The sequence below is a fragment of the Aulonocara sp. 'chitande type north' Nkhata Bay genome, linkage group LG8 (assembly GCF_057382095.1).
Source record: "Aulonocara sp. 'chitande type north' Nkhata Bay isolate Kocher_YH1m ecotype deep benthic linkage group LG8, A_spYH_male_GT1.1, whole genome shotgun sequence".
In the NCBI taxonomy this organism is placed as follows: domain Eukaryota; kingdom Metazoa; phylum Chordata; class Actinopteri; order Cichliformes; family Cichlidae; genus Aulonocara; species Aulonocara sp. 'chitande type north' Nkhata Bay.
In genome coordinates, this window is record NC_141351.1 from 13,212,476 (window position 1) to 13,224,973 (window position 12,498).

Here is a 12,498-nt window from a genome sequence, read left to right on the forward strand (position 1 = left end):
CCTTAACAGATATAGTCAACCACAACATGTACACATACTAATTGTGTGGTGTATGGTATCGTCATGGTGGCCAGCAGTGAATAAATCCAAAAACTAGCGTCCAAAGCCTCACAATTAGAGTGACCACAGCCCTTTATTCCCTGCCAAAATGTGTGGGCCTCAGCAGGAATGTGGGACCGACACAGAGAGGGTGGACCAGCAAGACATTTAGAGTGTGAGTTTGCGGGAGAGAAAAAGGACTACTGATACAAACACATATCAAGGTGAATGTGTTTCGTGTCTTTTCAAAGCTCCATGCTACTTTCAATCAAACAGAACTTTGGCTAAAGGGATGAAAAAGGACAAGTGCTCCATTCATAAGCTGCAGTGATATCTAACCACCATACCACAACTGCTGCTTTGCAGCTTAACAGTTGCTTTTTTGATCGGACTGATTTGATAACTGAATACAGGAAATCTTATAACCTTTAAAGAAGCCACAGTTACAGAAGGCACTGCTTGATTTTTCCTCGCTTTACTCAATACCAAACAGCTTTCACACAAACGAAACAGACAGTGCACCAATGACACGGCATTACTCTTATCAGTGCTGCAGAGAACAGTTTAAAAGAATAAAAACTAGCTACCAGGATATGCCAAGACGCAGGATTCCCTAAATACAATTTTAAAATAAGTAGACTTTACAGTTTACATTTAGAGACAGATTTACTCAACAGGTAAAAATACCGTGTGAGCACAATCCTCAAATAGTGCTTAGAGGTGTGGTTAGTTTTTACAGATCATTTACAAAAGTTATTCTGTTTTCTAAACATGGGTACGGTCTGTTCATTTCAATATCAAGTGCAAAAATTAAGAAAAATTAATTTTTCCCTATAAACTATTCGAGCAATTTGCAGTAAAACACATAGTGCCCACATGCAATCTTGTCATTGTGCTCTCTTTGTAAATATCGACAGAACTTAAATATAAAAAACAAACATGCTTTATATAATATAATAATTTAATGAATCCTAGCAAATAATGTTAATATTGTGCTTATTAATCGAAACTCCAACACATGGACACAAACTGCCTGGAGCAGTCTTTGACATTTGCTCTACTGACATGGCGATGAGATGAGACAAATTTTCACCTCACTTGTGTAATATTTTCCAGAAAAGCCTCAGCTACTGTATGTTTAGGCTAAGAAAATCCAATTCAACCCCCAGGAGCTGATATTACTATCACTAGCAGCAAGTTGTCATGGTACTAGATACGATTATTTTTATTACTTTGACAAAGATCGTTATGGCAGTCTGCGCCAATGAGAATCTCTCGAACCTATATGCGTCACAGTTAACCAACTGGTTTAACCAGACACATCAAAAGTTTATAAAATGTGCAACATTAGTCACCTGCCAGAGTAGTTCCCGCTACAGTATCTGTTGTAACGTGGTCACTCCTGCTAGATATGAACTCAAATGAAATGTTTCACATTGCATTTTCTAAATAATGACTACAAAAAGTGTTAATTATAACACAATATTACTAAATATTCCTGCAAACCTGTGTGTGCCTGCCTCTATTCACAACTGCTCTAAATCCCTAATCAAGTTTTGCCTGTATGATGTGTAGAGCACCTGCTATTGAACTTGGGTGTGGTTTAACAAACTCTACAGCAAGTCATGACAATGACAGTAATCAAAACAACACAAAAAAAATGAAAAATGGAAGAGCGGAGAAATTAAATATGCAGAAGACATCTTCAAAAATATAGAAAGCACTAGTATCATAAATAGAAACCACGTGTTCATCATCTGCTGCTTAATGTAAGTGTATGAACAAACTGTCTTATATCTAAACTGTGACACATGTTAGGGCATGAACCTGTCCAAATATGTGTCATGAGGGCAGTGCTGGGATAACACTTCGATTACTCAAGGCAAAAACCTGCACGCTGTAGCTTTAAATCCTGAGCCATGTGCATGATAGACAGCTGTTGTTGCCATCAAATCACTCTGAAATTAGCAACAGGATAGCATTTCCACACAGCGGTTGCTTAAAATGGATCTGTGTGCAAACAAAGTGAGATTTGGCATTCAACTCATGACTTATACAACAACTAAATTGTTCCTATGCGTTCAAGAAAGGTGAGATTTACAGACTAGAAATGGCTGTTAAACAGACAAAATCTCCGCAGAAAGTGAGGGTAAAAAAAACAACCGTGCACTCAAACACACACATAAACACACACTGTTTAAAGTAGCTCTCGTTATCAACTGAACTGTGACCCTGGCTGGGAGAGTAAATGGCTCATCCAGCCTAAATCTCAGCCTAGAGCTAAAAGCGCAGACACACCCGCGCTGGAAATCAGGTCACATACTGTGACAAGTGCACTGACCAAGAAAGCACTCAATCACTTCTACTTCACTTGTTATTAAAATATTTTCCAGCAATCCTCATACCAAGCTTCTCATTTAACTTAAAAAAAAGAAGAAGAAAGCTAAGATTACAGCATTTGATTGGAATTATAATGAGGCAATACTTACATTTAAAGTTAGATACGTGGCTCTGGGTGCTTTCTGCGTTCTAATTCTCCCGATTTACCAGGTGATTCAGGATTCCCGCTTGCTGTCTATCGGAAAGAGAGAGAGACAGAGACCAGATCAATGCAAGAGAGCAAGTGTGTGAGTGTTAAACAGAGCGAGAGTGTAACAACAAATGACATGAGGGATGTCCTTTAAACACCAAGTTCAGCAGCCAATCAAAAATGTTTTCTTGAGTCTGAGCATGGTTCCCAGAAGTTTTGCTTTCACATCCAAGTGAATGACACAACGTAAAAGCTGGCAGCGGCACAGAGTTTCCTCATTGTGAAATATTTGTGAATGGCTTCTTCTGTCAAGAGGTGTGCACTATATGTCAGTGTTTTGTTTTGGGTTGTTTTTTTTGTTTTTTTTGGGGGGGGGGGGGGGGGGGGGGGGGAGATAAATGATGATCACTTCTTATCTCTAAAGTGAAACTACTTCTATGCCTACAGTATATTCGTTAGGACATTAATCTTTGTAGAATAAAAAACAAAGTGGGCCTGTTTCTAAAGTCACATCCTGAAGTTTTCTTAGTGCCATAAGTATGGAAGCCCGTTTCCGCCACTAAAAAAAAAAAAAAAAAAAGGATCCATAACTCAAAATTTCGAGTTATTATCTCGAAATTTCGACATATTAACTCAAAATTTTGAGAAAAGCAACTCAAAATTTCGAGTTAGCGCTGCCAATCAGTAATCTACGTGAATGACGTCATTTCCATGTTACCCAGAAGCTGAAGCCCTCAGCTACAAATGCTACAGCTAAGCTACCGGTATTACATCCAGTCGTGAATGCACAGATTGCTGAGTGTTTTCAGCCTGGCTTCACAAATGATGAAATCCCTGTGTTATTAGCTGAATCACATGGTGTTACTATCAGCAAACATACTTTAATTTGTTGGGATCCGTTTTTGAGTGCGCGGTCCTGCGCCATATGCTTCCGGGTAACAAGAAAGCGACCTCATTCACGTATATTTTTGATTGGCAGAGCTAACTCGAAATTTTGAGAAAAGTAACTCGAAATTTCGAGAAAATAACTCGAAATTTCGAGTTATGGATACTAGCTTTTTTTTTTTTTTTAGTGGCGGAAACGGGCTTCCATACATAAGACTCCCAGAAACCAATACCGAATATTTACAGTTTTAGACATGATGACAAACAATAAAGTAAAAAGTTCAACAATTGAATGAACTCTTGCAGTTATTGAAAGCTCGCATTTGTTAACACGACCCAAGGAAAACTTGTGAACATCAACCACAACAGTGCAAAGGCTGAAGGTTTCTTTCTATATACAACTCTATCCAATAGGATTCATTATTTCCCATGCTGCAATAAAGTGCAACACATGGTGATGAAAGCAAAAGGGTATGATCTCAGCACCTCTGAAAGTCCTGAAAAAAAAACAAACTGGTCTAATCACAGTCAGATGGTTGACAAAGAGCTGAGTATGTGTTTTTATGTGCGTTGGCTGTTCCCTCGTTTATCTCAACAGTCTGGCTTACAAAGCGGAGCGCATGAAATATCGAGTAATTGTCAAAAACACAGCCACGGATAGCTTTTGCTTATCAATCAACTTAAAATTAAAAATTTAGTCAATAGAAAAAAAATTTTTAAGTAGACTCTGGCACAGAGTTTAACAGTTGCACACGATTTGTAGATATTTAGCAGCTGGATTTTCCCAACCCAGTCTTCCACAACAGCTTTTCGGAATTTAGCCTCTTCTTCTGTGTCTTTGTAGAATCCCAAACAGACTCGTTTCATGTTGAGATCAGCGCTCTGTTTTGGCCATGACATCCATCACAGGACTCCTTCCTCTTGCTGTCACTAAAATGGTTCTGTAGATCTTAACATTACTAGATATATCAAAAAAATAGTATGTCTCTAGTCCACATTATTCTGTAAACTTATCTGGAACATTGATACATAGTACTAAAGATTTTTTTTTTCCACGTGGTACAAAATTGAGACCCATTTACTTTAAAAAATGAAGTTAAAAAATTTATGTCAAATTATTGTATTACCATTTTAAAGGCACTTCTCATATCAACCAGTCAAAGGAGACCTATTATTCTTCTCCTTACTTTCTGGCATATCCATTCATCTATCCATATATATGAGTATGAAATTCTTTGAAAGTTTTAGGTTGTTCTCCTTTCTAAACATGGCCTTGTGCGACGTCAGTTTGAGTGAAAATCTTAAATATGACAGACAAGTTTGTCTGCCAACCAGCTGGTCAAACCTTCTGCCTGCAAAGCAAATCCAATCAGAACAAATGCTGGCCATAGGAGTGCGTGACCTTGAAGGTAGCTAAAGCAGCTTATTTCGGGCACTAGATGAGGGGCTACAACTTAAGCACATAAGGATTATTTTGAACTGCAAGTTATACAAAGCTACTTTCATACTCGGAACATATGTGTTGAAGACAGAAGCAGTTAAACAGGTTTGGTATTATTAAATGAAATGTGAAATACATTTCCTTGAGATCTAAAGTTACAGTCGATTAATGGCCAGATAAATTATTTAGAAAAAAGCCAATGGCCTGATATTGGATTCAGAGTTAGAAATATAATGACAATTGGACAGATTTTAGATTGAAGAAGTATGAATCATGTGTCACTATATACTGCTATGTTAGCTTAATGCCATAATTGAAATTTGACATTTCAAAGTAAGCAACTTTCTTAACTGAAGACATTCCACCTATCAAAATTGTGGATTTGAACACTAATGCTCCTTTTGTGTAACAACTCTTTGTTTCATACATATTAAACAAAAGGAGCTGCAATTTAGCTAAATGAGTTTGTCTCAGGAGGTAGAACAGCCTCTGAATCTCTGGCCTCAATCACTCTATGTGAATCCCCTCAAGAGGGGGCTTGAGTGTTGCATAAAAGCCTTTTTTTTTTTTTTTTTTTGTAATTTTCATTCAGGAGGGATTATTTCACAACTCATCCACACGATGACTCACAGCCCAGGATGTGATTAGATTCACCCTTAAATGGAGCACAGGAATGCAAATGCCAATCAGTGAGGTAGAAAGTCACAGAGTGGGTAGTGGTTTACAAAAAAAAAAAGAAGAAAAAAAGCTCTTTACACTTGATTACTACTATACGATTACTTTTTAAACAAACTTTAATATTGCTTAGTAATTGGGAAAAGGACAATCAGAGAGAATGGAACTGAAGAAGTTTCAACATAAAACGAGATCTACATTCAAACAGACCTGAAATGCCACTTATCCTCCTGAGCCTCTAAAATACTCTGCTAAATACTGCCCAGGGAGGTTTAACATTGGATCTTTAGCATTCCAACAGCACAAAGAGTAGACCAAGGAGAGAAGGAATCCCCTCCTCTGTTGTGCAGGGCGGGGGGTGGTCGCAGAAAAAAAGAAAAAGGATGTCACAAGAGTACAAAAGGATGACGCATCACCCAACTGTACACAGTAAAAATCCAGGTTTCAAGCAGATTATTTCTTTAGTCACAAATACCTCGCTGATGCCAAGAGAACTGTAAAGAAAAAGAACAAGAAACACAAGGTTGAGGTGCCATAATGGGAAAGTTAAAAAGAGTCTTCTGGAAACCAACAGAATCATGAAATCACTTACTTTTGAAGAACTCAGGACATACTTTAGACTATATAAGTTCAAGCAAATGTTTAATAATGATGTGGAGCTGTGCTGGAAATTCAAACTGTGCTATACAGCCAAGTGCAAGATCCAGTAACAGAAACTCCTCCTGCAGTTTGCACTCTTTGGGACAAAGAACACCCCTCCTTCTCTCTAACATGGGGCTGGAGAAGAAAAGATGCATCATATGACTACAGCGAATACAATAGAATCACATTCCTTAAAGGTTTTCACAGTTGAAAAATGAAAGAAGAAAAGAAGGTTGGAGTTGGTGGGAAGATTTAAAAATAATATGCATTTCACAATGTAACAGAAACCAAATCTGACAAATAAAGAATGAATGTTTCTATTTACAACATGTGCAAGGCATCTTTATTTGTGGGTCGGTTTTTTTGTTGTTGTGGGGGTTTTCTTTGCATTTTGGGCAGAGAAGTACTGATCTGGCTCAAGAAATAGGCATTCATCCATAAGATGACGTGGTTCCGGTTCCACCCCGAAAAAGGTTGTGTTACAACCATGCTAATGCCCGAAGGTAATCAAAAGAAAAATCTTCTGTAGTGCTTCTGCTGCTAAAACATTACGATATTACACAATTTTATCTTTAAAAAATGTAAAGAAATGGAACTGACCCATACCAGGCAGGCAGAACTTGGCCAAATTTGGAGCAGAAATTTGAAATTGATTTCCACTTGGCCTGTAAATAACAATACACTGCAGTTTATCCATAACCAGAATAACAGGATACGATCTCCCTTCATTACAGTAATTCAAGGCGTGTATCAACAATCATTCAAATCAACTACTGTTAAACATTTGGGACCTAAAATGAATCACAGTCCAGATTCTGATGGGTGTTTATATAACAAGAGCGCAGGTTATGGTTACGATGACTTTAATGAGCGAAAGTGGGAAGGTTTCGGATTCATCCGAAGAGGAAACCTACGTACACCGAATCCGTCATGAACAATCAAAGCTAAAGAACGGAATTTCTTTGATTCTTTAAGATTGGACTAAAACCCATCCACCAGATCAGCTTATAAACAAGCAGACAAGTGCTTGAGAAACAGGAATATGAATTGGATTATGGATTAAAGTGTGAACCTTCCCGTCATTAAAATATATTGCTGTCAAATTGACCTAGATAGGGCCCAAAGAGCGGAACAGAAATTCAAGTCTGTAGTCTTTTGCAGGTTAATTTTAATTTTACAGTGACTCCGTCTGTCAGTAAGCAAGTGGCTGGTTTCACTGAGAACAGAACAGACTTTTCATGCAAAGGATCTGGAGAACATATGGCTTTGATTAGAGGGCAGGGCAGAGAGAGACGCCAGTGGAAACTGCAGAAAGAGAAAGAGGTGCTGTGTGAGTGCATGTGTGTGCATATATCTGGTTGTGTGTCTAACGGTTAGCGGGCTGCTTCCAAGAATGTTGTCACGGTGGATGAGCCCACGCACACTAGTGTAGATGTGGCGTGAGCGTGTGCTCGTAAACAATGGCACAATAAAAGATGACTCAGAAGTGGGATTGCTTTGTAAATATGTGTGTGTTTTTGCGCGCGTGTATCAGCAGCAACACAAAGAGCGCTGTGGTGGCATGACAAATGTACCACCGTGGCCATACAGCGCTTTGCATATGCTACAAAACTTTCACTATAGCCTTGTGTTCTCTGTACAACAACATCAACGTGCTTCTGACTTAAAATCAAATGAACTTCATCTGTGAAGTCTCCTCCCTGTAATCTGCTTTTTTTTCTCCAAAGCACATAAAGTTTTTTGGGAAAAGGCCAATAACTGTGTGAGAAAACATATGCTTTAGCTACAGCACCAGTCAGGATCTCTGTAAAGTATTTATTCTGTGCAGATAATTAGTTAATTCCCAGTTGTTGTCAAGACAAACCTGACAATCTGAGTTAATGGAAAACTGGTTTAACACTCAGACCTGTTGCATAGGATCTGGACTGGTTGTATTGGTTTCACTAGACAAGACCGAACAAATGACATAAGCTTAGTGACACATCGAATAAAGCAGCGTTTACAAATCTTCAGCCCCATGGTTGAGCTCAACATTTTGAGGACTGTGAGCCTCATCATCCAGTGGCCCAGCCCTACTGGCACACAGCAAGCATTAATAGTCCGGTATGGCATTTGTGAGTTTGGCGTAGTGACACATGGAGCTGGAGTTTCTCCACCAAGAGCAGATATCTGAATCAGACATTGGTCTCATTCTGATTCAAATAGTGAGATCAGACATGGGTTATATGGGACAGATCGATTTTATTCCAATCTGTGTTTAACATGCAAGTGGTGCACTGGTTTGGAGGCGTTTCACGTCTGCTATGCCAGCACCTTTTGTCTGCATTAGAGGTGGAACGATCGACCGGCCAGGGACCGGAGTCGGCTGTTTTCCAATGTTCTTGGCCTGGACCGGTCGACCAGCTGGTCAGCCTCACGTATACCCCATTACAAGCTGGTCTATTTCATGCAGCATACACATGCTTTATACACTGGCCCCAGCTGTTTGTGCGTATTTCACTGAAATAACTCTGCATGGTGATGGTTTGTAGAGGCAAGAGAGTGATTTCCCAGCAAAAGACAAGCAAGGAAAGTGTTTGTAAGTAACCCAATGTGCAGCATAAGTCATAGACACTCATATACACTTTATCAGTACTGGACTGGACCCCTTTTTTGGCTTCAGAATTGACTTAATTCTTCATAGCACAGATTCAGGATGGTGCAGGAAACATTCCTGCTAGATTGTGGTCCATATTGACATGATAACGTCACCCATTTGCTGCAGAATTGTTAGTTCGACATCTGTGATGACAAGCTCTCGTTCCACAATATCACAAAGGTGCTCTTTTGGACTGAGATCTGGTGACAGTGAAGGCCATTTCAGTACAGTGAACTCACTGTCTTCTCCAAGAAACCAGTTTGAGATGATTTGAGCTTTCAAGTCATGTAATGTGTTATCCTGGTGGAAGCAGCCATTAGAAGGGATGGACATGAACAGCAAAAATATTCAGGTAGGCTGCAGAGTTTAAATGTGGCAAAAACACATCCCCGCACTTCTACACCACCCCCGGTAGTCTGAACTGTTGATACAAGGTAGGATGGATTGATACGTTCATGTACACCAAATTCTGGCCTTACCATCTGAATGTAGCAGCAGAAATCAAAACTAATCACACCCGGCAACGTTTTCCCAATCATCCATTGTCCAGTTTCGATGAGCCTGTGTGATTTCTTGTACTTAGCTGACAGGAGTAGCATCTGGTGTTGTCTTCCGCTTCTGTAGCCCATCTGCCTCAATGTTTAGCATGTTGAGCAATCAGTGACGTTTTTCTGCATACTTTGGCTGTAAGGAGGGGTTATTTGAGTTACTGCTGCCTCCCTGTCAGGTCAAGGCAGTCTGGTCATTCCATTCTCCTTTGACCTCTGACATCAACAAGGAATTTTTGCTCAGAGAATTGCCACTCCATGGATGTTTTCTCTTTTTTAGACCATTCTCTGTAAATCCTAGAGATGGTTGTGCGGAGAAATCCCAGTAGATCCCCTTTTTATAAAATACTCAGATCAATAACCATCATTCTCATGATTCATTATACTTTCAGCAGGTTGCCTTGACAATGTTTACAGGCCTAATTGCACAGAGTCTCTGCTATGTGATTGACTGATAAGTAATTTGCACTAAGGGGCAGTTGAACAGGTGCACATACTAATGATGATATGTTGAAAAACAAAAACTGGTCCAGTGGTCCTTCCTCACATGTAGCAATCCAGAGTAAATAGTTTGCCTCAGACACCGCACCACATGCTTTAGGTGAAGGAGCAACCTGGAATGCAAGCATGCATGGACACACCAGACACATCTGCAGGATCAAACAGACTTTGCACTTAGGAAAGTAGAAGGTTAAAGACCAGCTAATATCAGGTCTGACTGAGTCAGGCAAGGATCTCTGTACTTTACTTCCTCTGTACATGCCTGAGTTTATGGATGGGAGGATGCACAAGTAAACACCAGTTTTTTAAAAACAAGTCCAACCAGACCATTCTTGTCTCTCTCAGATTTCTATCTCAAGACACCATGTTCCCCAACTCCAGTCATGTGCCATGATGTGATGACGAAACACACAAACTGGGTGGAACTTAAATAAATATACAAAAACAAACCATATTAATGTGGGAAGAGGAAAAAGTTGTATTTGTAAAATAAACCATCCCCTCTTTACGAACGCTGTGACGTTCAGTTCTGTCAATATCCATCTCGTTCAATTTCATGGTGATTTTTTTTCCTCTGGCCAGAAAAAGATCTACTTACTAGCTCAAAAACACCACACACTACTGATGTAGAAGTATGTATCTCACTATATGCTTGCATTTCTCACTGTGGCATGTTGTGTGCAATATTATCCTTATATATCCTTGCATATTTATTTATTTTCAAATGTATGTGTGTCCTTCCTGTTTCTCGTTCATTTGAATGCGGAACAGATTCACCTGAAGCAGCATCACATGCAACTGAGGTTGAGGTCGCTTTTGCCTAGGGGTGTCTGGGGGTGGGGGTGTAAACAGTGACCTCACCTGTCATACTCAAAAATAACACACGTGAGAGGACACACACCTCAAGTAAAAGATCAATAATAATAATAATAATAATAATAATAATAATAATAATAATAATAATAATAATAATACATTAAAAAACACAAAGCTAACTTTAGATATAAATAAGTTATCCATACAAAACACTGCAGATTAAAGCACACGTGCTGCTTCTACTCGTTAGAAGCCAGTAGAAGCCCATTTTTAACACAGAAAGGTGAAACAATGTCAGCCTACATTCATTTCTAGCACTCGGTTCAAACAATGCAACAAGTTTTATTAACGGGCTTATTTGGGTACATGCTGAACTCCTGGCCATCAGTTTGGGAACCACGGATGCTACGAGCCAACTTTACAAACAAGCCGCGCGCCCTCAACCAAAACACTCACCATAGGTTACCTAAACTCAACGTGAGTTGACTGTTTGAGGACACCGTGACACAAACTTACTTACCAGCCGTGTCAGATCCACTCAGCATCCACCTAAACGCCGCACGAAGACATGTACGGCGCACTTTGTGCAAAGTTTTCGGTGACCGACTCGCTTCACAACTCTCGCCGATACAGTTGATGGAGCAGCTCGTGCTGCGGTGGGAAAAACCGCTTTCTGCTGTGCTACATTCAGTGGCCCTCGGAATACTGCACTCCAAATGCATGCGCAACACTAAGACAGGGATATCAAACTCATTTTACATAGTGGGCTAAATACAGCCCACTTTGATGCTAAGTGGGCTGGATGTTAAGTGGAAGTCTCTCATTGTAAAAAAGTTTAATTACACATTTAATCCTTAGATATCTTAATATAATAAAACGTGTAATTTCAACAGGACATCTCTACTTGATAAACAAAAGCTGCTGTAGAAAATTAAAGACATCTGGCAGTATGACTCTTTGTGTTTAAGTTGTAAGAAATACTCGTGTAAAACTATATAAAACTTATTTAGTTATTGAGTTATAAAATAGAAAGTATTTGTTAATTCACTAAAATATAACAACATACATTTCTATTGTAAGTGGAAAAAAGAGGAACTTTACTGTCATTTCTTTTTCTTTCTTCTTCTTCTTCTTTTTTTTTTTACCAAATTACTTTGGTGTAGCATGGGTTTATCTTTGTCTGTAAAGATAAAACTATAAAACTTTTCAAACTATAGTTCAAAGTCCAAAATTTATGTCTTCCTTCACGTTTGCTAAAGCTGTCCAGTTGGACAAGATTGGAGTATTTGCATAGCCAATTCTGGCACCCACACCTTATGTTTGACACCCCTGATTATAGAAAGTATATCAAAAGAACATCCTGGGCTTTCTAGTGGTACCACATTCATGGGGGTTTAACTTACAGACAAGACGGAAATTTGTTTTTAAAATGCTTTTATGGGAACGAATTAGGTTAAGTAATAACATTTTTGTAGCTACTATGATTCTATTGCTACAAACCAAATTGATTCCTCAATTTGAGATTATGAATGTCAATTTAGCAGGACTTGAGAAATGCACAGTAAATTTAACCCTTTCAAAGCAAAACTTTTATTCATTGTTCTTTGTGGTGGACAGCAGGACATACTGCCTCTCATCAAGAGATGAGATGGAGGATGGCCAGTCAAGAGTGGGAAAGTGAAAGCTCAGACAAGAACCAGCTTTTAAGTAGCGTGAGCAGGAGTAAAAGTGATGGTACCTATCATCCATTGTGGATACAAAGCAATGTGTAACCTAGGGCTCT

At 39.1% G+C, this 12,498-nt stretch overlaps 1 protein-coding gene across 2 annotated transcripts in view; it reads right to left on the reverse strand.

Moving 5' to 3' along the window:
* The window catches only part of plce1 (phospholipase C, epsilon 1), a 79,678-nt gene extending 68,312 nt beyond the window's left edge, over positions 1 to 11,366 (reverse strand). For both annotated transcript variants that reach the window (XM_086303647.1, XM_086303648.1), the window contains exons 1-2: positions 11,236 to 11,366; positions 2,529 to 2,614 (exon numbers count right to left, since the gene is read on the reverse strand). The gene's annotated coding sequence lies outside the window, so the exon portion shown is untranslated. The remainder of the gene's footprint in view (positions 1 to 2,528; positions 2,615 to 11,235) is intronic.
* Between the last annotated feature and the right edge of the window lie 1,132 nt (positions 11,367 to 12,498).